Raw genomic sequence first — 27,234 nt, 5'->3', positions numbered from 1 at the left:
CGCGCAATGCGAGAACGAACGAGCAGGAAGTTCAATCGTTCTCTCGCATTTCTCGACAGCATACTAATCCATTTCTGCAAGAGTAATTAATAGCCTCGGCGAACAATGGTAATTAATAGGGTTTACACCGAGATTCTTTGCCAGAGAACAGTTGCCGAGTCTCGTTCCTAGAATCGATGTAAACAATGTAAAACCGCATATCGCGGATTCTTGTCTTTGTTGGACCGTTTCCGGAGGAAATGTCGCGAGCACGGTTGCGTCACTGGTATTCAAATATCGTCGGCGAGTACCGCGTGCCTCGAGGAACACTTGTAAATCAGAGTGTCCGTGATTGTTTGCCCGAGGAAGCAGTAAATGGAAATAATTGCGACACACTAGCCTCGAAGCGCTTCATTCTGCTCGAGGTCAACAAAAACTCTGAGAATCGTGTCGCCATTCATTCGCTCTAAATATGGGCGCGAACTCGCGCGTAACTTCTCCCGACGATTGCGAGCAACGCGCCTAAACGGCAGAAGTAAGCCAAAAGATCCTTTCTCATCGATACTTTAATCTTCTCTCCAAAGTGCATTGCGATCCTCGAAACCTCACATGATTCACATAACATAACATCATCGCTATACAATTCTTGAAACTCTGATTCGATTCTTTAAACTTTGAACTCAGATAAAACCTCTCCAAGCCAATCGCTCTATTAAACCAAAATGTCCACTTCTAATTCAATCTTCCTCCAAATTCTAACTCAGTCATGAAACATTCTCAATTCCATATCAAACATGTACATCTGTCCTACAAACTTTCCCTATAAGAAACCACTGTAACAATCCTAAGTGTCCTCGATCTCCAGTATTCAATGTATAAACTAAAACTATATAATCTCTCGCTGTTCCACCAATTAAATCTGCGTCTCAGTCTTCCAAACAAACATTTCATCTCACCGAAACGTTCGTCCAGAAAGGGTTAACCACAAATCCACAAGAAGAGAAGCAAAGTACACGTAACGCCATTGGCGACACCAGCCGTTGACTCGGCGCTCGTAAATAGACAGGAGAAATGATTGAATATGAAAAGCATTCAGGAAATGTCCCCGTGCGAACGATTCGGGCGACAACAGTGGTTTCGTTCGTATCCTTGTTGGCTCGGCGGAGGGATAATTCTCGGCCACGTCACTCGGACGGCAGTGAATGTGACAGGAAATTGTCCAGACCAGTGTTACGTTACTAGGCGTGGGCATCGAACAAAGGTCATCTTCCCCCGTGACACCGCTGACGAAGTGTAATACACATAAATAGTCTAGCCATCGGCTGGAAGGCTCCGCTGACCTTATTCTCAAGACCCTCTCCCGCGGAACCCCATTTTACGACGCGTACGCGCGGGAGAATGCATAATTTTCGTATTTTTCATCGGCCTACGGCTGATTCGTGGCCGCGAACGCGTGGATGACACCATCCGCGTTCCGAATTCGTCGTAACCATTACCGGGCATCGCCGCGATAAAACAAGCTTATTATTATTATTCGCCGTGGCGTGGATCCGTACCGTTATACTGCACCAGTGCAGTTATCTAAACGTTTTCTATCGGCCCGCTGCCTTTATAGGCGCTGATCACACGATCGCTTAACACACGCGGACGCGGACGGCCGCCATGATGCCGGGCCGTTTTCCATGAAAATTAACCTCTCGCCTCGCGATTTAGTTTCGCGGTCGCGCTTGTTAGGCCTGCGTGTCGTTAGCTGTTTCGTAGAGGAAGCAACAAGTACGATCGATGTCTAAATTTATTCTAAAGCCTACAAATTATGCTTACTATTAACTTGTATAGTTCGGAGTCAATGTAGGTATAGAAAGAGTATGGAACTGTTTCATTTCTCCAGTAAATTATTCTTGCTACTAATATTTCAACTCGAAGGGATCGAATATTTATATTTGTTATACCATTGAAAAGCAACAGTTCTATGACCTATTTAAATTTATTCTAACGCGAACTTAATAACAAGCAGAATAACGCTTTAGAATAAATTTAAATAGATCATAGAACTCAGTAAACAAGAAATAGATGCGAATGACTGCAAATTATTGTTTGCTACTAATATTCGATTTGAACTCGAAGGAATCGAATCATTTTTAATCGTTGCACCAGATTTGTTCGAGTTTGACAGAACGTTAGAAGGCAAAGGGTCAATGACGCGTCGCGATCGCGAAGTTTCCCGTGCCGCAGTTCGATCGGGAATTACGAAATTTCCCGAAAGACCGTCCGACGCCGTAAGGACGAAATACCGCGTAGGATCGATACAGTGACCGCGTTACGTGTCCGCTACACGCGAGCGCATGCATAATGCAGGAGATCAGATGCAACCGGTGAGCCATTTCTCGCGCCGATAAGCGCGTACGGTGGTATAAGGAAGGTTTCCATACTTTTGCCCGCACGCGGGCGCAAAGCCGACACCGTGTAATGCGGATAATCGTGTGAATTCAGTTTCCAATTAAACAGTTATCGTCCCGGTTACGAGCGTGAAGCTACGTAATAATCGAGACACGAGCGATAAGCGGCGAATAACGTTCGATCGAAGTTTCCCCGGGTCGTTGCTAAAGACTAGCATCGCCCACATTTCTTCCTCTTTAAAAACAATTTCACCAACGGAAAATTAAACGGTCTCTCGAAGATCCTACGCTCCGTAAATACGCAAATTCTATTCAATCGCCGCACGAACGTTTCTAAACCTAAACCTTTCCGTTCGTCGAATCTTCCTTCAATTTCGTGATTGACTGCGCTTGTTAGATTTGATGACACGATGTTCGTCGAGTGTCCATTATTTCGCTATTACCCATATTTCAAAGCCGAAGATTATCTTGCCATTACCAATATTTCATCTTGAGAATAATTCGCTCGGACCTCTATTATGAACTGAAAATCCTTGACACGTCTCTTAAAGCATAGTCCTTAAGCTTCAAAGAGCTTGCCGCACTCGAAATGCAGGAATTTCGAAATTTCTCACGAAAGCTCTCTATCACCCTAATGAACAAAGTAAGAATCTTGAAATCAACCATTTCCACCCCTCGTAGTATTAAACTTGCAACATTCTCCACGAAAAACCCACGTACCAAAGGCAACAAAAACCATGCCAGTCTCGAATCAGCTAAACGATGAATCGATTAATTTCCAGTTGCCGAGTTCACACGTCGAAGTCACCGTCGCGATAACATTCGACCGCTGAAATGAATCGCGGAGCAGCGCGCAGCCGGGCCCGCGCCTAATGAATTTGTTCGCGAACGGTTTAAATAATCCCGGTGAACGTCCGGTTTACAGGGGCGGCGGTTGCGCTCGCGCGTTATCGTTCCCCGATCGGCGGGGCACCTGTATATCCGGCGGACAACGCCGCGGATCCGCTTCTTCGTACCTAATACACATTTCCCGGCGTGGCGCGGTGCACGCGATGCAATTACGGTTTAACGCACGCCCGATCGCACGCATACTTACGCGGCGCGAGGGCCGGCGGATTAAACCGCGACTGCATTCTGCGGATCGGAATGCCCACTTTGAGAACATGTAACCGCGCCGATTAGAGGCCGCGAAACGGACTGCTCTTGTCAACCGGGGACGTTTACATCGAAACGCGCGAAACGCGGAGGACGGTATCTCGTTACACGGACCCTCGTCTCGGCCTGCGTTTTCGTTCCTCCGCCGCCGCCGTCGCCGCCGCCTCCGCCGCCTCCTGCCTCGTCCCTTTCGCTTTTACACCGGCCGATCGACACCTCGCATTCCGCGACAACACGCTCGCCCCGCTCTGCCCACGAGCGACACGGTTCGTCTTCTAACGCGATGATTAACAATTTGCACCGTGGAACCGACCCTCGCTTGCCGTTTCATTCGATGATATGAACGGGAGAATTCGGTTTAAGCTTGTAGATTGAAAGGGGACAGGTGGTTGGGGTTTCTTGGGTGAACTGACGAGCCAATTAAGGTGAAAGCAGGAATAGTTGATTAGTTGAGAGATTCGATGACAGTGAACGCTTGTTGCTTTAGGAAAGAGAGACTCTGTGCTGTTTGAACTAGTATGTTGTGTGACAAAGGGGATTTTGAAATTGTTACTGAAATTATATTCAACACTTGTGGAAGTTGATTATTCTTTGAAACGAGGGAACTTGTGATTGATCATACGTAGTTGACGATTTACAGTAAAACAAGACACTGAAGGTGATTAACATCGTTTGTTTAGGATTACGACAAATTACGAAAAGTTAATTCCACGTTCCCCAGGACTTTTTTAATTACGTAGGAAGGACACGTCTTTTTACTTAGTTTGATTTAGCCAGAGAACAGTTGAGAAGTCTTTTGTTTGTTTCTTGCAGAGAGAGCGTTGAAACTTTGTATGAATCAAGTATTTTCGTTATTCGAGGATTGTTCCTTTCTTGTCGCGGCGCGCGCGCGCACGAGCGAGGAAGAGAAGAGAAGAGAAGCTGCGGCGATGTGTGGGTCGACACGCGAAGTAGGTGAAGGGTTCCGCCGTGGTACACGGCGATTGAGCAACGCATTAACGAGGGTCAGGTGTGTCGGCAGAATTATTACTGCACCGATTGCGGTCGACCGGGTACCACTGATCTATTGTGTCTCACCGTGCCGAGACCATAGATTCTGCCCACTTGATTAGATTCGATCACCCGACGTTGCGACAGGTAGTGCGCTAAATTAGGATCGCGGACGCGTAATTACGGCGAGTCAGTGAACCGAGCGGAGCTTAAATAGAATTGAAAACTTCGCGCGGCGACTCTGGGAATTGGATTATTCTCGGATATATTTCCCCTCGAACTTTCGCTTGTGAGTTGTATTAGAACAGAGATAATCCTTCGCGATTGAATCGAATTGATGTAGAAGTAATACGAGTCGCTCAGAAAATAAATGCGGTTAAGTGGATTTTTGGATATTTTCTGATTGATAAATTTGAATGGAATATATGATACTATTCTATAAATGGTAACTTGGGAAATTATTGAAACTTCTCTGAAGAGAAGTATCTATTTTCTAGAAAATCGAATTTTAACGAAGTACAAGTTCTGAGGCGGCAGCGAGAACGGACGCGAAATGAGGCTGGCCGAACAAACATCGCGCAGTCGCCGGCGTAATGACGCCAACAAGGTTACCCATCGGCGTCATCCCGCGTTACAACATTTCCGGTGCGTCGGCGCGGTTTCAATGAGCACGTCGATTATCCGAACCAATTTAGAAAAGTAGAAAACGATCAGACTAACGAACGTCTCGAAAACTTCTCGAATACTTAACACTAAAATTACCTTCTGAAAGACCTAAAACTGTTGGTTCATTAAGTTGATCAGAAAAGTATATACAGTCTCTTCTAAAATGGTATACTCTACAACACAATATTATTCATTCCATTAACACTAGAACTACCGATTTAATACGATTAATACGCAATTCCTATAAAAATTGTAACAATAGATTACTTTCACTTTAGACACTCATTATAGTACTCTAGTGAAACTATTTATTTTCAAAATCATTTCGAACATTCAATGCTTCGAAGATATCAATAATTGCTAAACAAACAAATCGAAACCAGTCATTTTCACTGGTACGGTAGTTCCAGCGTTAAAATCCCCAAAAATCAACTAAACCGCACTACCATCCAAGCGAACAATTCAGCTTCCTCCGAAGGTTCCGCACTCGGAAAGCCCTCGCGTTCAAAAGGTCAAACACAAAGGAGACACTAAAGTAGGCCACGTCTAACATCAAGGACAATGCTCGAAACAGTAAACACCGCTCTGTACATTCACATCCACACGGCGGGTGACTCATTCGCGATCGTTCGCCGTCCGACGAAAACTCGGACAATCGGCTTTCCAGCGGTCCGCGGCAGAAGCGAGGCGGGTAAAAGGACGAGTCGTCGGAAGGCTACTTCCGAGAGCCGGGATCGTGACAGCCGAAGGAATCCCGACCTTTAGCGTCGGAGAAAAATCGACCGGGACCGAGGACAGGTCGCGAGGACAATCGTAAAAGGCTCGTACACACGATTTCGATCTTATTTTCGTCCGGCCACGGGCTATCATCATTGGCCGAGGCGGAGATCGCCGGGGCGAGGGGGGAACGAAGGAAGGAAGACCGAGAGACGCTCGAGGCTGACGGTCCTCGTCGTTTTGTTTCGAGAAAGGGTACCTGACGCACACACGGGATTGTCGAAGAATACAAACTACCTCATTTCCACCTCGTCCTTGACGGAACGGTCGCGTTAACCGAACCTTTAGGCGGCCCCGCGGCCTAAAGAGAGGGACTCGGCTATCCCGCTCGGGTGCAGCTAAACCCGGCGAACCGACCTAAATATCTCCATTTGTCTTAAAGGATCGTGAAATTGTAATGGGAGCGGAATGCAGAACAGGTATGTATGATTGGAATATTTGTTAGGCAGAAGGGGCGCCGGGACGACCGCCCCGGCGAGGATTGAAATCTCAACTGGTCGGCCGGCCGGGCGGGCGGTCCGTCGGACGAACGCGCTCGCGCTAAATATAGAATAACGCGGGCCGCAATTACGCGGCCCATCAATTTTGAGGACAGTACCCGTGTAATGGCGGAATGGGGACTCGCGGGACAGTCGGACCGCCGGTCAATGAAATGCCCCTCTTATACGCGTTATTGAATTTTATAAAATTCCCGCGCGTCCGGCCTTCTCCGGCCGGAACGTATTAAATCGAATCGAACCGCGATTGTACCGGCAGCCACAATTACACGATCCGCCGATCGCCCGTTGTTCGCCGTGATCCCCCTGTTATCCGTTCGTCATCGTTTCTCTGTCTTCCCGCGGATGATACGGAGGCTGACCTTCTTGACTGTCGTCCGGAGCTCCGTATAAGCCTTCTAATAAAATCGGTAACCATGCAGAAGCGGGGATTTCTGGAATTTTATGATATGAGTGCAGACGTGTTCGCGTTTTCTCGGTTTTGTTCGTGGGTTTGCTCGATGTCGGGGCAAAGGGTTAAATCTATCTAGAATTGCTAATGGCATCTTGTACGTTGATAGTCTTGTATTATACATACTAGGTTGTTTTGAAATACGTCACTCTACGAAATGATCTCAGGATCACATCGAGTGTAGGTAGCAGATCCTTTCCTTAAAATCTCCAAGAAATATTCTCCTCTTCAAATGAAATATTCTCCTATTAAATACTATACTTTAACCCTCTAGGCTCCAATATTACACCAGTTATAATATTAAATATTTTAATGAATCTTAATCTAGTTCTTCCACACATCCAAATTCTGCGTCGAGAATTTTTTCTTTTCTCATTTTGGGAATACTATAAAAATTAGTTGCAACTGCTGATAGATTACAAAACAACTTGAAGTGCTAAGGGTTAAAATACACATACACGCAGAATGTGCCCAGAATTCGTCTGTTCTTCGCTAAATTATTAATGCCAAGGCAGTTGTATCGATCATAGCTGAGAAATACATAAATCCTAGGACAAGGAGCTAACCCCCCCTCTGTCGCCATTGTGCTGGCAGACACGTTGTATTATATATTACGAAACAACATCCTCCTCGAACTGTTCGGCCTCATAGCGGTGGCAACCGCCGCGCATATAAGGGTACAAGCGAGTGGTTTCTAAGCAATGCTTTTTTCGAGGAGCAGGCCGCCGATTCGATCCGAAACAATTACCCCCATATACGCGGGGTTACAGGGAGCGGACGGCGCGCGGCGACGCGAAGCCCCGCGCGTTTCGTTTCATTTTATGCAACACATTACCGGACAGCGTCGTAAATACCTTGTCCCCGAAAGTCCTGTTACGCGGCGTCCACCCATGGAAACCGCGACTAAAACGGGAGGTGAGATCGAAAAGAAGACAAAGTTCTCACGTTACGCGCACGTGTGTCGCCCGCGCGAGGACAACACGCTCGCGCGCAGGGCCGTCGTATCCGATAATCTTCGAGATGGTTCTTCGGATTTTTGGAGATGCTTCGAAACTGGGATTGTTTCGAAGTTTAAGATCGCAGGACTTTAACATTAGAACTATCGAACAGATCTGATTAACCTTGATCCATTCCTAAATTCTTTCGTAATTGAGAAGATAGATGCCACCGAGGAATTACTAAGATTGATTTACTAATGAGCAAACCGAATCATGGATCGATTGTCTCGATAGCTGCATTCTTAGAGCGCCTACAGAACAATTTGAAAACAATTGTAGAACAAAGCTATTTCATTTTTACGTTTCACGTATCGATGTATCAAACAAAAATAATTATCAAATATTTCATTCTTGCTTATCTATTGAACCAAGTGTCCATTGTAGTCATTGGAGGGCGAAAAGTTCAGAGGCTCCTCACCATACGATTTGATACATCGAACTGATCAAATTTAATACTCAATATTAAGCTTTGTTCCAAATACTTTAGTTCCTTGTATACTTGTTTTCTTAACTTTCAAAGAATGTTCCCTATATCAAACGACATTGCCTACTTCCGGTGAGAAACTGCAAAGGGTTCAAATCCCAAAAACGAACGACACGCCATCCACCGTTTCCCCTGGCAAAACGATCGAAAATGGAAACAAAGAGACAAAGGTACCTACATTCTGCGCTGTTGCATTGGTCATATACGGTGGCATCTACTCGCGCCGGTGCAGCGTGCACGCGTTCCACGCACACGGGCCCGAACGGCGTGTACGTGCACAATTACGCTCGCGTTTCTCGGTACGCGATGGAACCCGCGACCGTTTTTCCGCCGCGTCCCTCGTCCTCTCCTCCCCCGACACCGGCGGGGCTCCGTTGGTTGCGTAACAGCGCGTGCTGCTCTTCCTGCACGCGGTTGACGTAACTCTCGTCCGAGGCACGCCGCGCGTATGCAACGCGAGGCGCGTCGAGGAAGCGAGCATCCCCGAGAGAGAGGATACGCCCGATAACTGTGCACACGCCCCACGGACGGGACCGGCTCCTGTCAGACCTCCGCGGCAACGAGATTATCGACAGCCGGGATCTCGATTACGCGTCCGACCGTGCGTTTCGGCGTACGCGCCGAAAATTCCCCGGATTCCTTCCGCTTGCGGTACACCGCGGCAGTCGCCGGACGAAACGAAGCTTCGACTGATTCTCTGCAAAATTGAAGGTTACTGCTTCAAAATTGAAGCAGGCGCTCTCTGATCGGTTAGAATCGGTTCCGATCATCATTCGTTGAGAAGCTTAACAATCGGATCGCACACGGAGAGGCAAGTGACGTCTTACGACGTTAGCAGCGCCAGTTTCTGTAATGATATAAATTTCAGAATTAATAACTGTTATTCGAATTCATAATCGGAGATGGAGAGACTAGATGAAACTATTTCTTCTATAGCTCGTTTATATCTTAACCCTTTGAATTCTGTGTGCTCCAGTATTTATAATAATAGTAATTATTATTAAAGAAATTACCCTAAAATTATCCGATTTTTCACAGTTCCAAATTCTGTACTAACAAGGAAAATAAAAGATCGAAGAAATGTTGCATTTCTAATTTTCGCTAGGAATACTATAAAAATTGGTTGCAGTTGATAGATTACAAAAGAACCTGTAGTGCTAGGGGTTAATAATATTTCTCGCAATATTCATTCGACGAAACAGAAGCAACACGACACGAAACAAAGGTCCAAAGAGCGTCTCTTAAAACGCGTAACTATCGCGATTCCCCCGAGCGGCCGTTATCGCGTCCGATTGGTCTCGGGCCTCGTTGCCGCGTCAACTATTCCTCTCGAATGTTCGTTTTGCATATTTCCGCGGTGTTCGTCTCACGGTAACGAGGCTTTCCAACAAGAAAATCGCGGGACGAATCGCGATGCTTCCGAACGAGCGGACGAACAAAACGGTTCGCTGCGCTGGTTCCCGCGTATCGTTGCGGCGCATCGGCGGACGAGGGAACGTTACACGATTAATCTCGATTATAATCGCTTAATGTGCTTTATCAGAGGTCTCGGGACACGGTTTAACATAGTCGTCGCGCGTTACACGACGTGCGACGCATAGTTTCGCGTCGGCCGGGGTTATCGCGGTCTTTTTCCTTCCATTTAGTTTCTTTCTCTTCCGTTCTTTTTCAGCGGTCCGCCACTCGACCGTCGGTCACGGTCCGGTGAATCGGCGGAGGGTGAGATGCGGAAGACAGCCGAGGGAGACACGGTCATTGGAAATAATCTCCGAGCATTGTCGGATCCGAAAGATCGATCATAACGTTCGCTTCCTTGTTGCGGGAACCTGTCCGCCGGCTGACAGACGCTGCGAGCCGGAGTCCGCATGCGCGATAGGAAATCGTTCCTGTCGGAAGGGCGTGGGCATTCCGTGTTGGCCAGAATTTAATCGGATTGCTCTCGGCCGCGATCGGGAAAATGGGATTAATAGGAAACGGCTATTAGAGGAATGGGATCGATGGGGGAATGGTTATTGGAAAAATGGCATTAGCTGAAAATCGCTCGCCGGAGGAACTGGATTATTCGAGGGGGCTATTAGAAAAACGGGATTAACGGCGAGCGGTTATTAGACCGACGGGATTAATGGAAAATTGGATGGACAGGATACGGCTGCTGGAGGGAGCGTTATGAAAGCTTTTTCTATAATTAAATTCACCGGATTCCTCTGGATTCTTTGCACCGAACCGAACGGCCCCGTTATTTGAATAATCAACCGATTTATATGCGAATCCGTCTACAATGTCTCTGTCGTTTCGCTCCGCGCTCGATATTTCAATATCTTTTATACACAGACGATTGCGCGATTCGTCGCGCGTTATGCAACCGTCCACTGCACGAGAAAGCGTCCGCGCGGAATGCGTACAGTGAAAACGTGGATGTCGAACGAGACTCTCCCCGGGGCAGGATCAAGGATCCGACCGTGGGTTCTTTTAACGGACGCGAGACGGACCTTGCGTTTCACGTGCAACGCGATGAGCGTTGAACTCCGTCGATTAACACTGAAACTACCGGAGGGGTCGAATAACCCATGCCTGATGTCTTCTTTTTGCAATTATTAGAAAGGTAACAAATATTTCTCTCGGAAATTATTAAAGAAATTCATTTAGCACTGTGCAAATTCAATTGTAAATCGATTAAAGTCTGAATAGATGCGCTCTTGGAGTTTCTGTAGCGAAATTTTCAAAAGTCAATTGAACTGCTCGATAGTTTTAGTGTTAAAGAAAGTAATGGATATGGGAACTTGAACGTTGATTGATAAATAGGATCGTATTACGTGTAATTTGCACTCCTTTTATTCTCCATAGAATTGTTAACGATTCTACTAGATTTCTTATTAATAGACATTCGGCTTGAGTATCAGTAACAAAAATCATTAAAAAGCTTCAAATCCTTCGTATTATAAGCGAAAAAAGTCAAGGAGCATCGATTCATCCAACATACTGAGATGACTTTTTCATTGGAAAAGGAGTTGTCCTCCAATAATCACATTTCCACGACGAAAAGACTCGACGATTCGAATTCTCCGACTCTAGTCGTCTCGATAAACCAAGAAATTACCTCTGTAAAGGATCGTCCTCCCGACAAAAGGCTTTTCCTCGCGAGATTCGACCAGCGCGCGAGCACTGTAGCCGAAGACTCTCCCGAGGTAACCCGCAGAAAGGTTAAGCCGCGAGAAAGTTGACATTCTTCCAATAACAACGTTCGCGTCGAAGGATTCGAGCGGACGCTGATTAGAGGCGGGATCTCTTAATAGGCTGTACGTCTTCATGACCGTGGAATCACCGGGATTATTACCTCGGGTAATGTCAGGTGTGAATGTCAGCGGAACACGCGAAAGCCAATGGCACAGGTTTTCCCGCGCGCAGCCGCGTGCGCGTCGAACGCTGTGGAACGGAGATGAGCAACCTTTGTTTAGCAGTGCCCTAACATTGGAAACCTGATAGTCCATCCGCGACGCAACGGACGCGATGATAAACGGGCAATTCAATATTAATTAATAGAATAAAAATACCTGAACGCGTCAGCTCTTCGTTGATCTTGCAATTTTTATACTTAAATCGAATCTGTCGCTACCAACACTCATTCTGCAATTGATTCTATCGTTGTTAGAACACTATACGTTCGTTTATATAGATCGCAGAATTTATTGTTTCAGGGACAACATTGTAAAGTGCATATAAGAGAGAATCTAACTTATAGGGATCATGATTTATTTTTGAATAATTCGATTTTTGGATCTTTAACTTTCGTAAATTTCCATAAAATCAATCATACTCTTTCTAATTATTCAATTTCCCTTTTCCGCGCCTAGCCGCATTGTCTTCTGACTCGTATAAGCCTTCCGTCGACGAACTAAATTAAAATCTGAATTAAAACGTTTATCGTTCACCTATTCGGAAGACAGCAGTAAAATAGCCGGTCGTCGGTGCAGAGGAAGATGGCGCAAGAACGGATTCCCCGCTCACGCGTGACTAATTACGACCTGCATGATTTAATCGTTGAGCGCTGCTGACCGGAGAGAGGAGACTCTCTCGCGGGGAGAGAGAATTTTCATCGTGCCGAGAGGAAACTGGTCGCCGGGCGATTTGTGTGCCAGCAGCGGCGCGGCCGCGAGAACACGGGTATAAACCGGCCGTACAAAGGGTATTTGCGTCGATTAGCATTAATACGTCCGACATCCAGCTGAGGAGCTGGTCTCGATCTCGGGGTACTCCGAGGCAGCATTCCTCTTCTGGTTCTGCGTCTCGTGCTCCTTCTTTTTCCGCGCACCGTACGCGCCTCTTCGATCCCCGGCTCTGCCCTTTTCGCGAAGCACCCCGGCGATACCCGTCATTCCTCGAACCTCTCCGCGACATCCTGCATCCGCGAGTTGACCCTCGGCCAACGGTTCAACAGATTGACCCAGTGTTCCTAAAGCGTTACGCGATTATCGAATTTCCAGCTTAAGCACTCCAGATGAGACATTTCTCAATTTTTCTCTGCACTTATTGTCTGAGCGACTGGATCAGTAGAATTGGTAGTCCCAATGAAATGATCCCTTGCACTCGAAAAGTCACTGGAAATTTTCCAATCGGATATATCATTAAATTAATGTTAATACATTTCAATAAATTCGATACGTACTATTAACCCTTAGCACTTCAGATGGTTCTGTAATTTATCAGCAAATGCGACTAATTTTTACGGTATCTTTAGTGGTAATGAAAAGTGATATAACACCTTCGATCTTTTAATAGAAATCTAATAATTAATAGTAGAAAATCTAATAATTTTAGGGTGGTTTCTTTGATTCATTGAAATATTTGATATTGCAATATTGGAGTCTACAGAGTTCAAAGGGTTAATACTTTGTTATAGTAGTGATCACTCGCAGTTCTCTTACTGTCGAAAGTCGCGGTAATGGCGACTTCGAGCTTCCACGTCTGCGATCGGAAGGTACCATTGACAATTAAATTACTCAAATAATAGGAGACTGACTTTGAACGTTACGAATATATTGCCACCATATGTTCAGCTCTGTTACATTTCTTTGTACCGGTTGTACTTCCGAAGTTATCGAGTTTCGTCCAGAAAACGGTCGTTTGGCCGCACTGTGCGTCGGTTACATCAGGTCATCGAGTGAAATCGTGGCAGGCTTAATAGTACGTCACGAGCGCGGACATTTCCTGCGTGTCCCGCGCACGATTCACGAAATTATGAGCACGCACGGTTACGTGCGGCTGTTGCGAAGGACGGGAAAGAGAGGGAAAGAAAAAAAAGAAGCGAGACAACCATCGGCGCAGACAAGTGGCCGTTCACTCGGAGGGACTCTCCCGTGTACAGTTATGTCGTCATCTGCTGTCGTCGCAGGAAGTCATCGGAATACAGTAATAATTAAAGGAGATTACAAGCATCCGACCATAAAAACCATTTCGCCGCGAATGAAGCGGCGCGCCGCGGCGGGGATAGGAAATGGAGAACGATTTCGACGATTCTTCCCTGCGAATCTGGTTTCAATCTTCATCGCGTGATTCCGTTCGCTTATCGTGTTCATCTTCGTGCGATAAGAACGCGGATCGAATCGATCCTGGATTCCTCTCTCAGATTAATCTTACCTCGATTTCGGGTAAGTTTCCTGCTACCATACGCTGCCATAATGATTTTAACACTAGAACTACCGAGCGTTTAATACGATCAATATGTAGAGGATTTCCTTAAAGTATCAAAAACCTGCAATGGGAGTTCAATCACCCACCGAAGAGTCTGAAATGCAGGAAAAGGAAACAATGGAGTGATCTCTTACGAACAGATTCATTGTTCGTCCACAACTTTGTATTCTAAATAAGCTCGATGCCGTCGAAACGACGGTATTCGTCCTCGAAGTATTCAGGCATCGGTTGTTCATTATTGGCGACCCGAAAACACGCGTCCCGCCGAGCGGCGTATGAAGCCTGCGCGTCCGGTCACGGCGAAATACCTTTCACGCTGAAAGCCGTGATTAATCGAGAAGAATATATTGTCGGTAACCTTTACTTTCGAGGTGAATTCTTTTCCGCGGCGCGCAAGCTCCCCGGCCGGGCCGAGCGAAGAGGAATCACGGCGCGATTGTCGGTCGACGACGGAGAAGGGATCGCCGAGGATGAACAAGGATCGGTCTAGGAAACCTCGAACCTTGACGAAGTGCTCGTAAATACGTCGGTGCGGGAGAACGCGTCAATGGTAGCCAATATGTCTACCGTAGCTCGCGACAAAGCCGTTTACGCACCACCGGAACACAATGGCATTCCGTCGACTCAATGAATAGGTACCTGACGGTTTACCGATACTTCTGCGCCGCTCGGAAAAATCGGCACAGTTGCGCGTGATCGTGGAAATTCATGTCTCCTGTGTCGCCGGGGAACAGTCGCCCTGGAAAATCAAGTTTCACGGTGGAACGCGTTGATTATTTAAGCCCCTCGGAAATGAAACTCGTTTTCTTCATAGTCAGTGCTAATTCCGCTAGTTCGAATCGACTATCCGTTTAAAATATATTACATAACAATATATCTGAGTTTCTCTATGTATAGCGATATAAGTTGACCTCAGTGAAAATTCCCATCCGCACAATACAGTTTTCTAAAAATTATCCGGTACGCAATTTTCTTAACAACGTTGAAACTAAGAAGTCAATATTCTTCGTAACGATTGCTCTACTATCTTTCTAGTATCTCACATCTTACAGCCAAAGTGTTAAGTACATGTATTAATAATGCTCGAACTTGTTCTATCACGTAAGAGAGCGAACCTTTTTGGAATAGATATGAATTTTAAAATAATTTACCGAAGGAGGGACGGCTTAATGGAAGAAGGAAGGACGAAGAATGTCATAGTACTCCTATTCGAGCACGAGTCGCTGGTACGGCACAGCTACCAAACTGGAAATGCATCGTCCGCTACCGCACGAGTCGCCGGAGGCCAGCGTACCGCGTACCGCGTATCGCATGACATCCTGCTGCAACCGCATCAGCTTGCACACACCCTGGAACAATGTCCTACACCGAGCCAGGGGTAAGCTGTTCCGGATATATTGTCCAATGACGCGCGATGCGGAATGGCACACGATGCACTGCATCACGTCGAGTCGAGACTTTGTCTTGCTCGTTTCTTTTCTGCGCAATTCTCCAAAGAACGTCAAGTTCAATGGAGACTTTGTTTCGTTCGTTTCTTTTCTGCGCAATTGTTCGAAAAAGGAAGTATGCAGCGTCGAATTTTGATGTATTTGATGAGACTAAATGTATCGTCCTGTGGCGTAGTATAATACGGAGTCATTTTATTTGTTAGCTATTTTCATTGAACCTGTTTGACAGACGTGAAAGATGGAAATAATGTCTGCATGTATTGAGACTTCAATTTATTTAAAATTCAATCTGCGTATTGCTAGATCGATTTCTTGAATAATTTCTCGTAGAATCATCTGTCATCTATTTGATAATCGCAACAAGACGAAATCAGGAACGGGAAATTCCGATCCGTTCCGTAGTTTTAGTGTCGAGAGCATTACTTTCATTAGTTCCTCGATTACAGGGACATTGAGTACTTTCTAAGCACCACTTTCTTAATAGGAGACGATGGGATGGAATGAAACATCGGGTTGACCGATAACTCTCGCAGTTTAATTCATTCGTGTGTCATAAAGTAATTGCTACATCGAAGGAGAGAGGAGAGGGAGAAAAAGCGGCGTGGACTGTTTAGTCAGCGAGCTATAAAATATTATAGGAAGAGGTAAGTAGAAATAATTAGAAAGTATCGGATATACAACCAAGTAGAATATGTTGATCATAAACGGACTGTTGATGCTTATGTCTTTATAGCGTCCATAAATACGCGAGACATAATAAAACGACATGTCCGAGACGAAAATAGACCGACCGCAGAGCAAACCAAAATTACATTTCTCCCTTTAATTTCTCCGCGATGTCCGGATTTCCAAGAACGCGACCGATTAACCTAAATCCAATGATAAACACACCATTGAATCACCTAATACAGACTTTTTACCATAAGACATAGATACTCCAACCAGCGACGAGAACGCACAACGCATGCAAACTATGTACGTTCAAGTTAAATAAAGAAATTAATTTTTATTTAACTTCATTACAACAGCCGCCATACTCGTCAAACACAGTTAACTGGTTAAAAGACCCGCTTGATTTTGACTTGTTTTAATATTAGCTGTAAGGTAATTTTGGTGAAGAGATATCCGTACAGATGGCGAAGAAACAAAGCAACCTTGCAATTCCCTAGTAACGAGATAACTCGCGGAAACCAGCTAACCAGCGAATGATTAGCGCAACACGCGTCGCGCTTGGTCGGGGGTTAACAAGGGTTGTCGTGAGAATGGTCGCGGACGAGCGATAAACACAAAGACGGATCGGGGCAGTCGATCGGCGAGATAAGCGGAGGCCACGGTCCCTTTATCGATCCCTAATCGCGTTCGGACGTAAATCGAACGCGAGGCGTGTCCGTCCGCTCCTGCTGGGTATCCGGCGCGTACACCGGCCGCGAAGAGTTTCCTGGTGTAAATCAGCGGATCGGAAAAAATCCGCGAGAGGGGCCGTAACGCCGGACACGCCGGACGCCATAATAAACATCCAATAAAGCGGCCACTCCGATATGATCCATAAAATCCGGTTTTAATGGCGGTGGCGTTTTGACAAGTCGCCTTCCACCCTTGCCGCCCTCCACCCCCCGGGCCCGATGGTAATTTCAATTAATGCGGGTGCCGTTAATTTAATAGAAATATTAATATGAATTACGGCGTGTTCGCGGCCGACTATTTTAACGGTCGTTAAATTAACATTCACGGACGCGAACGTTGAAGCGACGAAAACGATCGCGCTCGCCACCGAGACGATGCACTAAATTGCATCGTTTCCACTGTCATCTTATGGTATTAAGTTTACGGATGAACTCAGCTGCGATGACTGCGCGTGTTCCACGCGGCCGGCCGGCGTCGCTCATGGTAATTGCCTCTATTCATTTCGGTATAAGCGCGAATGACTAAATAAACCATGGAATATCGACGTACTCGCCGTGTCGTCTCGCCTCGGCGACGCGATTCTTTCTCCCCGTTCTGTTTTCCTCTCCGTCCCCTGCCTCCTTTTTCACCGAGGCAACACACAAAATCAAACACGGGGGGACACGGGCATTTTTGACGCGTTGTTTGCGCAGCGCAGCCGATCGCGCGTGAGGCGTGATGACCGCACACCGGCAGATCGCGTTTCTTCTTTCAGGAATCGTCATTGTTCGGTCGCTACGGGCGACGTTCCGGGGAACTCTCGAGTGACTTCATCCTTGTTAATGATAGATAAAAGAACGCGAGGTAATTTGCTTCGAATACGGAGGACGTTTTTTCGGATTTCTCGCCGTTGTTCGGTGTCCGAGTTTTATAGAACCCCGTCACGCTGGAACTACCGAATCAGCGAATCGAGTAGCTTTTATTACTTCGGGGAACCTATAAGGATACGTTCGTTCAGATTAACGTACACTTTAACGCGACGCTACAACTCATTTGAGAATCTTTTCGTAAAAGTGGCTGTAGCTTCGCGATAAGAAGTCAGGAATAATATTGAAACTCTTCGTCTAGCTCGAAAAGTTCTACCTTCTATAGTATAATAATTTCAGAAGCCAAAGCATTAATTACCAAGTTTCCTGGACTTTGACTCGAGCGACTTTATCGCTCCAACCTAGAACTCTCCAAACACCTCGATTCGAGGAATCTCGAAATGTTAACACTCGGGAAAAACCGTGTATAAGCCGATCACCGCGTGGCTTCCTCTTATTTCCCTGCTGTTAACGCGCGCCGTTGTGTAATCGGTCCATTCGTTTCACAAAGAGCACGGCGACCCGTGAAGCTTTGATAAACGACGCACGGTGACGATCCGGAAAACGCCCGTGGGAAAGAGAGAGGCTCACGGCCGGGCCGTTTAGGTTTTGAAAACGCGGCCGTAATCCGGGCGCCGTTGCTTAGACGGCGTGGCTTAAGCAAATTACTTTCCCGTTTTTTCCGTCATTAATGCTAATCGATTCGGTTCCCCCCTCGGCCGTGGAATTGAAAGTAATTAGCCCCGTTGGTTAATAACGAGTTCTGTATCATAGACAACGCGTGGAAACTAATGGAGTTATTCAGTCTTTTTTTAATAATCCCGGGACTACCGGGATTATGGGCTGTGTGGGCCGGGACCGGCCGCGGGTCCAACTCCGGCCGAGAGTGGCCGATACCATTAAACGAGTTACTTTCCCGTTTTTATCGTTAATCTTAATGGTGCTCCCTTTCTTCGGCGCGGAATTTAAATTAACAGACGGGTTTACTTAGGTGGCCAGCTGTAAATTAGAGCCCGCGAAATAATAGGCGCGCGAGAGGGGAACACGCCGCCCGCTCTCTGTCCCTCTCGCCGCGTCATACAATGTAATTACGCGTGCCGCGGCCGGAGATAAGAAACCTCCACTCGAGTTTGGTGGAACTTTTTATCGGCTACTAGCATAAGTTTGTCCCGCCGCTAATCCCTTCTTGCGGTTTCCTATAAACACCGATGCGGCCGCGCCGCGCCCCGGCCGCGGAATTATAATGTTACAACTCTTCTGCATTCTATCGGTTTTTAACGCTTAAACTAATTACAGCTTAGACTGGCCACGTTTATCTCTGGCACGCATCTCCGGGCAATCGTTCCCGTGTCCGTTCACGCTGCGACTAACTCCCCGGAACGGCGCACTCTTTGATTCTTTTGCGATCGAGTCGCTTAGACGCCGCCGCGGTTCGCTCGATTTCTCGATGTTTTCGAAGTTTTCCGGATTTTAATCGGGCACGCGATATTCTTCTTAGTCATCGAAGGATTTACTCGGTTCCTCGTTTTTCCTAAGCCGGGAGGTCCTTTTTCCAGCTTCTGAATCCGCTGTGTAATCATTTTAGAAGCCGGAACATTCGTTCTCTCGATTTTTGCTCTCCACGGCTGACCGCGTTCGCTTCCGGGCGACTCAATTATTGAAGAGATACTTATCGTTGCTTGAGAAATTGATTCGGTATACTGAATCATCGATATTCTAATCAATGTGGTCTAGAGTTTCTACAGAAGAATTTGGAAAGTGAATTTTCCTTTAAAGATGAGCAGAATTTTCAGTGAAAAGCACTCGCGTGACTATCATACTCGAAGCAAATCGCAAAGGAAATGCGAGTTCGCACGTCAATTAACTGAGTCGAGTAAAGAATGACTCGCTAATTCATCTGTTTCGAGGATCTGTCCTTCGTCGAGTCTCTAATTCGATTGAATTATGCCACGTGAACCGTTCCGCACGCCGACAAGTGCGAAACGCGATACGATCGACGAGTACTCCCAACGATTCGCCGGCGAGACGGGTGATACGATCATTATCGGTCATATAATAATTAACCGTCGAATCCGCACGATGTTTACCGAGCAATCTGTCAGTGACACTCGAGATTCTGGGTCAGGCCAGTTATTTTATCGATAGATCGCCGCGCGCAGATATATAATTCCGCCGCGCGCGATTTGCACGCGTTTAATCGACGCCGCGACGTCATCTGCCGCGCGGCATCATTAATTATCCGTCGGCTGGAAACTTATCGGTTTTTAATTGACAGCCCCGCCCGTCCCCCGTTCCCCTCCCGTCTGCCCCGCGAACTCGAATCCCGAATGCAAATCGCGGCATTAACCGATTTTGATCGAGTGTGCTCGGCCATACGCGAGCACGCGCATGGTAATCCGACGGAGCGGATGACATCTCGCGATTCCAATTGATCGATAATTCAACGATCGGCTTGCTCGCTTTTTGCGACTTCGCAAATGTGTTTATATAGACATGTAATTACCGTTGCTCAGCTTACTTTGAGAGGATATACGGATTACTCGGTTTTTCCGGTGTACTTTTTTGGCGTGTGTAATTTGCCTTAATAAACCGATCGCTTCGGTCCGTAATTAATCGCGTATGTGAAGTAGCCGATCGTTTACCAGCGACGTCAGCCTTACCGTGCTGGAATGTTACTTACACGGGAACCTCCGGAACACTTAATCGTATCGATCTCCGACGACATCCGCCATTCTCGCTTTCCAGCGTACGAACCTGCAAACAAAAGTACCATTCCTTCAGTGTTTACGTAAAGTTACGAACTAGAACTTAACAAACGCATTAACCCTTTGCAGCCCGAAATGCTCGGTTCATTCAATTACAGCTTAACATGACGGTCTATTTATTTATTCAATATTTGGGAGTCATTGAAATGTTACCTTTGGTACAATTGTGATATTACAAATAAATATAGAAAAAATTTTTAAAACTGACTCGACATACGCTAAGGGTTAAAGGACTTCAACGATCTTCCGAAACTACAGAAGACAGAATAACCGATTTCTCACAATAACCTAATATTTCACACTTTATCCATTTATCATCCTCCAGCGCGCTTTTCGGTTTCTCGGCTCCGAGAACCAGCGAACGTCACTGCCAGCTGGTTCCAGTGTTAAAACCGTCAGCCAGGAAACGCATCTAGCGAAGAGCGATGGAGGCGCTGCAGCTCGCGGCAACGATAACAACAGCAGTAACGGCGCTACAGAGGCGGACAGGGGCCTCCTGCCCATTCTCGAATCTTCATTCGCGTATTACTCGCATAATGCAGCCGTTACGGGTGCTGTTGCGAGGGGTTACGTTCGCTAGAACTGAAAAGGTCCCGGAGGAAAAATCGCCGGTTGGCCCGTAACCTCCGCGGCCGGAACAGGTATCACCGGCTTGAAACCTGGCACGTCGTAAACCGCAGAACCGCGCGGAACATCGAGACGCCGCGCCACGCCGCGCCGCGCCGGGTCGGGCCGAGGATCATTTTGCAAAAGCCAATAACTCATCGCGGGGAAAGCGTCGTATAAATTCCGCGGGAGCGCCCACAATCACTTTCACAGCGCTGCGCTGTTTTATCCGGGGCGCGCGCGCCGATGATGAACGCGCGAGCTCGTTATCCGCGCGAATGCTGGAAGATGCACGATCGGTCGCGGACGGGAACGAATATTCCGATGAAGTCGCCGGAAACTCGACGTGAAATGCGAGGGGTTGCGGGGGATTCGACGTTTCTGATTTCTGAACTGAGCTTCACGCGAACGGTGACGATAGAACTGGCGGACACGTCGAAATGAACTATTCCTGGTTCGTTTTGCAATTGTTAGAAAAGTAATAGATGTTTCTCTGAGGAATTGGTGGAATTGATTTAGCAATACGCGAACTGAATTATAAATTGATTGAAGTCTTGATAAGTGTACTCTTGAAGATTCTATGGAGGAATTTGGTTTTTCAGATTGATAGGGGGTAACATAGAGATCGGAGGAATGCGGCTTTCTATTATTCCGAATTATAAATATACTGAATTATAAATCGATTGAAGTCTTGATAGATGAAGCTTCTATAGAGGAATTTGGTTTTCCATATTGATAAGGGGTAACAGAGATCCGTCGGAGGAATGCGGCTTTCTATTATTCCGGGGCGCATTACGAAATTGTGACTGCTATACATCTCGTTAGGAAGTACAATTACCGCACGATACCGCGGGTACGGTGTATCGTGACTTTTTGCACGCGATGGAAACGGTACCAGTTTCTTTCCCACGTGAACGGTTCATTTCAATACGGCGCGGCGCGAGCCCGGCAAAAAACTTCATGTAATTAACATCTAAATAAGACAGTTACGAACGTTTACGTTTTGTATACGCTGACCGAGGAACTGGTAATGCAGAAATTTGTTCGAGGGATAATGTCGGTGTTTATCGGTGCGGGAACACTGCGCTAAACGATAGGGTTCGTACTCGGGTGTTCTATTGTCAACTGAAAATTCAATACTTTATTGATTTCGTTAAAAGCTACAGGAAGTGTTAAAAACTGGTGCCATTTTTAAGATATCAATAAAGTATTGAATCTCGATGGATCTTCACCTCAGGACCTCAAATTCTATTAATATCAATTTTCATGGATCAATTTGTAAAATCTGCAAACTGAATAGCTAGATTTCATTCAAATTGTATGTCATTTGCATAATTTCCGTGGTATTATTTATATATTACCTGCTTTAGACAATCACGAAATTCAAAGTTATTCATCGTTTCTCATTTGTGTATCGATTATCCGCTTACGGTGAACGACGAATGCAATTTTCCGGGATGCACAATTGAATTGCACGAATTTGACATCGGAGCCACGTCGAGGCCGCCGTTGTTCGTTATTATCCCATGGCCACTGCAAGATATTGTTAACCGAACGCAACACGGAATATAATCCAAATTGACCAACAAGTGTCTATTATCAAAGTCTCGTGTGTCCCGATCGATCCGCGATCGTATCCGCTGAAACCTGAACACGGCCATATATATTTGACACCTGTAGGCGTTCGGTGCCGCGGCGTAACCTATAAATACGGGACCCATTCGATCCCACGAAAGCGAACAATGGCACGAAGGAATGACCTCGTTGTCGTACGTCGTATACAGTCACGATCGCGCGAGGAGGCCATCCTTTAACCGCCGCCCACCGTGCGCTGGCTGGGTCGATCATGACCCGCGTCTCGATCGTGCAAAGATAAATATTCGAAATGTCTGAGGTACCGAAGCAACGCCAAACGAACGAAAATATTGCAGTATTTCGTCTTAATGATTGGAAATACAGAGTTTAGTTTTCTAAATTTTTCTGTAGAGGCGCTAAGGGTGCAACTGTAGGCTTTGATGACTTATGATTCAGATTACTTTGTGACTTTGATTACTTAGATTTAATCTACTTTGTAACTTCGATGACTTAGATTGAATCTACTTTGTAACTTTCATTACTTAGATTGAATCTACTTTGTAACTTTGATTGCTTTGATTGGATCTACTTTGTAACTTTGATTACCTAGATCGAATCTACTTTGTAACTTTGATTACTTATAATTGAGCTTACTTTGCAACTTTGATGACTTATGACTGAGTCTACTTCATAAAACAATTCCTTCGCTAATTTCTCACAGAAGTATAAAAGAATCTAAACGAAGGGAAAGTCGAACACTAGCCTGCGTTTCGACAATCGGTGGCTCCTTAAGGGAAAGCATCCCCTAGTCTAAGGGTAACGCGTCAGGGATAATCCCAACTTCTATCTCACCCAATCATCTGTCAGCTTTCTCCCTCTAGCACAATAGAGCACTCGATACATTAAAACAAACCGAACAGCACGAACGCTCTACATCCAGTTCGACCAAAAGAAAACCGAATCGGTCTATTAAATACACAGAAAATTACCGCGAACCCGTAGTTCGGTAATAAACTTAATTTCAAATGCCTCCGCGATATAATGAGAATGTAGTCGAACTATCCGAGACCTACCCCATATATTCTACCCGCTTTTATTACAGAGAAATTCGCGTCGGAGCTCTAGTTCTTCTTCCCTAATTACGTCGACACCCGGGCGATTATCAAACCGGTAAATGTTTATGGGAACAGCCGCCTATTTTATGGACTATTATTTTCCAATTCATTATTTCCCGAACGATTACGGCCCGTTTATTTTCCGATTCGAGGGAATCGGGAGTCGGCGGAGAATTTGACAAGGAAATAAAGATCTCGCGGGTACCGAGGGCGAGTAGGACGTTATTAATTCTACGAGGCGTATAAAGCCGGCGTTGCCGGCCGGCCGGCCGGCCAGCCGATTACGATTTGAAAAATCGTTCATTAAATAAAACCGGTGTTTAATCGCGCGCCACTTCGGCCGGCATGAATTACCGTGCGATAGGGGAAATTATTAAACGGCGACAGCTAAACATCAACAACCCGGCTAAACGGTCGTTTCGGGTGTATCGATCGGGTTTTAGTTTTAGTTCGTTCACGGCCTTTCCCGCCGTTAAAAACTTCCCCGTGCCCGTACAGTTTACTGCTTCCATTAAAAGGACTGTACTAATTGAGTAAGGAAATAAACCTGATATATAAATTGAACGCCGGCACTTCATTATACCACCGGAACGAACGCTAATACGCCTAAAAGCCCCCGCCGCGACGATCGCCGAGCGATACGCTTGCCAACAACAACAACAACAACAACGGCAACGACAACAACTAGAGGACACCATAAAACCGCGACCGGCCTAACAAAACCATATCGGCGACCCCGCGCGTTCTGGGAACATCTGAAAGATCGTTTTATACCCGCACTTAACGGAGAGCCGGCTGAAATCTGCGCGCGGATCTCGACACCGGCCTCCTCTATATTCGTTCGTTTTCAATAGACCGCGCGCCGGCCGTATCGGAACTATAATATTCTAATTAATGCCTTTATGTAAATAGAGCTGAAGCGTTATGAGGCTCGTTATCTGAAACACACGCTCGTCCGGGAGTTACCCGGGGCGGTGTGCGCGCCAACCTGCATACACGCCTGCTCGCTCGCGTCTCTTTGTGTATATAACTGTATCAGAAAATAGTTAATAAGTCTTGCGTTCGGGGGAATTTGTAAAAAGCGGAGTATTACAACATTAGTGGAAATCCGAAGCGATCTCGAGACACGAGTCGCTCGCGAACGTTAAGTCGATTTCTCGATATTGATTTCCGTGAATTCAAGTGGAATAAACGATGCTCTTAGCTATCCGTTCGCTCGGTTCTTCGATTTATCCAGATCATCGTGCCCTTCTTTCTACATCTTCCGAATACCCTGTAGTACTTTCTTAACCGCATGGTTTACGACTGTTGCATTTTGCACATTAACGCGCACGATAGCAGCGTAACGACTCTATTAATACTTTCCGGCATTGTAACTTCCACGCTCGAGCATCGATATTTATAGAATAGCAATCGACACAAAGAATATTATCGACAACTATCTGTAATAAGCAACGTGATCTATATCATTATACTCCACGTAATACAGAACTATCAGCGGAAAACGGTTAATTATTATTCCAGAAAACTTCGAGCACAGTTTATCGGGGAGCCACGTGGAAAACGGATGGAACATCGATACCGATCGAATTAATTATGAATGGTAGCGTATGTTCGCTTCTCTACCTCTCTTTCTCTCTCCTAAACGACTTCCTGCAGTATTAATTGTAGCGCGAGCTCTAAGAGACCACCATGCCCGTGAGAACGCAAGTTCCGCATGTAAAATACCCCGGTGTAGTACGCTGGGCGGGGGTTGGAGGGGGATTTATCCGTGATCAACGATCGGGACGGTCGCGGCCGGGCCCCGCGCTCGTTGGGCGTGCCCCGGACTGCACGTCTTTCTCCGCGGGGGACGATCTTCGCCGACTGATACCATGCCTTTTGAGGAACTCGGACAACGAGGGGACGAAATATTCCTGCCGGAGCTCGCTCGGTACCGGATCAAGTTCAAAGTGTGCGGCCATCGATGGGACTCGGTCAGTTCTCGATCGGAGACGAGCAGAATGCCGATCGTATTATTACGTATCGACGGTGATACCAGTGTAACGGTTGGTTCTATTAGAACAGAGCTGGCCAAACCGTGGTGCATCGCAGACTTATTCTTTTTAACACTAGGTTCACGGAGGTTTATTGTCCGGTTTATTTTATGTTTCTTCAAATAGATTATATTATGTCATTTTCAATGTTATTAACACTACCAGCCGCTGACACGTGACTTCTTTTCGCCAGCTATCGGCCATTGTCACGTACAAGTGATTATCATTCCGATGCTTGTATAGAAAAAGAAGATTATAAGTATACATGGATTCGCGTCTTTTAATTTGTTCTGTCAATTACCTATATTCGAATAGAAAGAATTTTATTTATAGATACTAAATAATATTTTGAAGACTCGACTCCGATATTTCTCCAGGAAACCGCTTTCAGCCTTCGAAATTAATTATTGCGATTCGCGTCCTTCTGCCGGTTTTTCTACCGTAATTTTCGAGTCGCATTCCGCGATACGCGAGGAACGAGTATCGAATTGATTTCAAGATTTTAACGATTCTATCGGAAGTCTGTCCTTTATATTAAATTTTAATATCCGCGCCTGATTTTTATACTGGCGCGCATAAACGTGAAACTGGACGAACGTGCGTTATATAAATCGAGACCTTTATGGAGACAGGCTTGTTTGTCGGGCTGCAGTAAACGATTAACAGTTTCGCGAACGTACGAGGCGACCGTATAAAAATAAGTGTTGCCGATGGTATTCCGAATCTATACCTCGCACATTTCGAGCCGTTCTAAACATTAAAAACTCGCTCCATATCTGAAAGGTCTCCTTTCAGCCGAACTCATTAAACGGTTCATTTAAATTTTTACTTTCCCTTCCGAAATTGTCCTCGGAAACCTGTCCCGATCTCTCCAAAAAACTCCGTTCACCTTACCGATCGAAAGTAAAAAACAATTAAATGAATAATTAATTATCGAGAGATTCGTATCGTTTTGAATTTGAATACGAACTGTACACTCGTCGAATAAAATTAATCCCTCATCCTGATTCCTTTCACGACTGTCCTTGATGAAACTACTTTATCCTTAATGATTTAACCCTTTGAACTCCATAGGCTCCAATATTGCACCACTAAAATTATTCGATTTTCCATTCAAATTTTCTACTCTGAAGAAACATAAAAGATCGAAGAAATGTTGCATTTCTAATTTTCGCTAGGAATACTATAAAAATTAATTACAGTTGCTGATAAATTACAAAGCAACCTGGAGTGCTAAGGGTTAATAGAAAAAAAGAATCTAATGTTCATTCTATGTCCATGTTTACTCTTAAAGATTGATAACAGACGACTAATATTTCACTCGTATTAAGAACATTGATAATAAACACTTAGATTTCT

General features: G+C 45.8%; 1 protein-coding gene across 2 annotated transcripts in view; it reads right to left on the bottom strand.

Moving 5' to 3' along the window:
* The window catches only part of blo (bloated), a 298,251-nt gene that overhangs the window by 227,743 nt on the left and 43,274 nt on the right, over nt 1-27,234 (bottom strand). For both annotated transcript variants that reach the window (XM_076371770.1, XM_076371771.1), the window contains exon 3: nt 20,459-20,532. The gene's annotated coding sequence lies outside the window, so the exon portion shown is untranslated. The remainder of the gene's footprint in view (nt 1-20,458; nt 20,533-27,234) is intronic.

This window comes from Nomia melanderi, chromosome 10 (assembly GCF_051020985.1).
Source record: "Nomia melanderi isolate GNS246 chromosome 10, iyNomMela1, whole genome shotgun sequence".
NCBI classification, from domain to species: domain Eukaryota; kingdom Metazoa; phylum Arthropoda; class Insecta; order Hymenoptera; family Halictidae; genus Nomia; species Nomia melanderi.
Note: the sequence above shows the minus strand (reverse complement) of the source record. Positions and strands in the feature narration are given on the sequence as shown.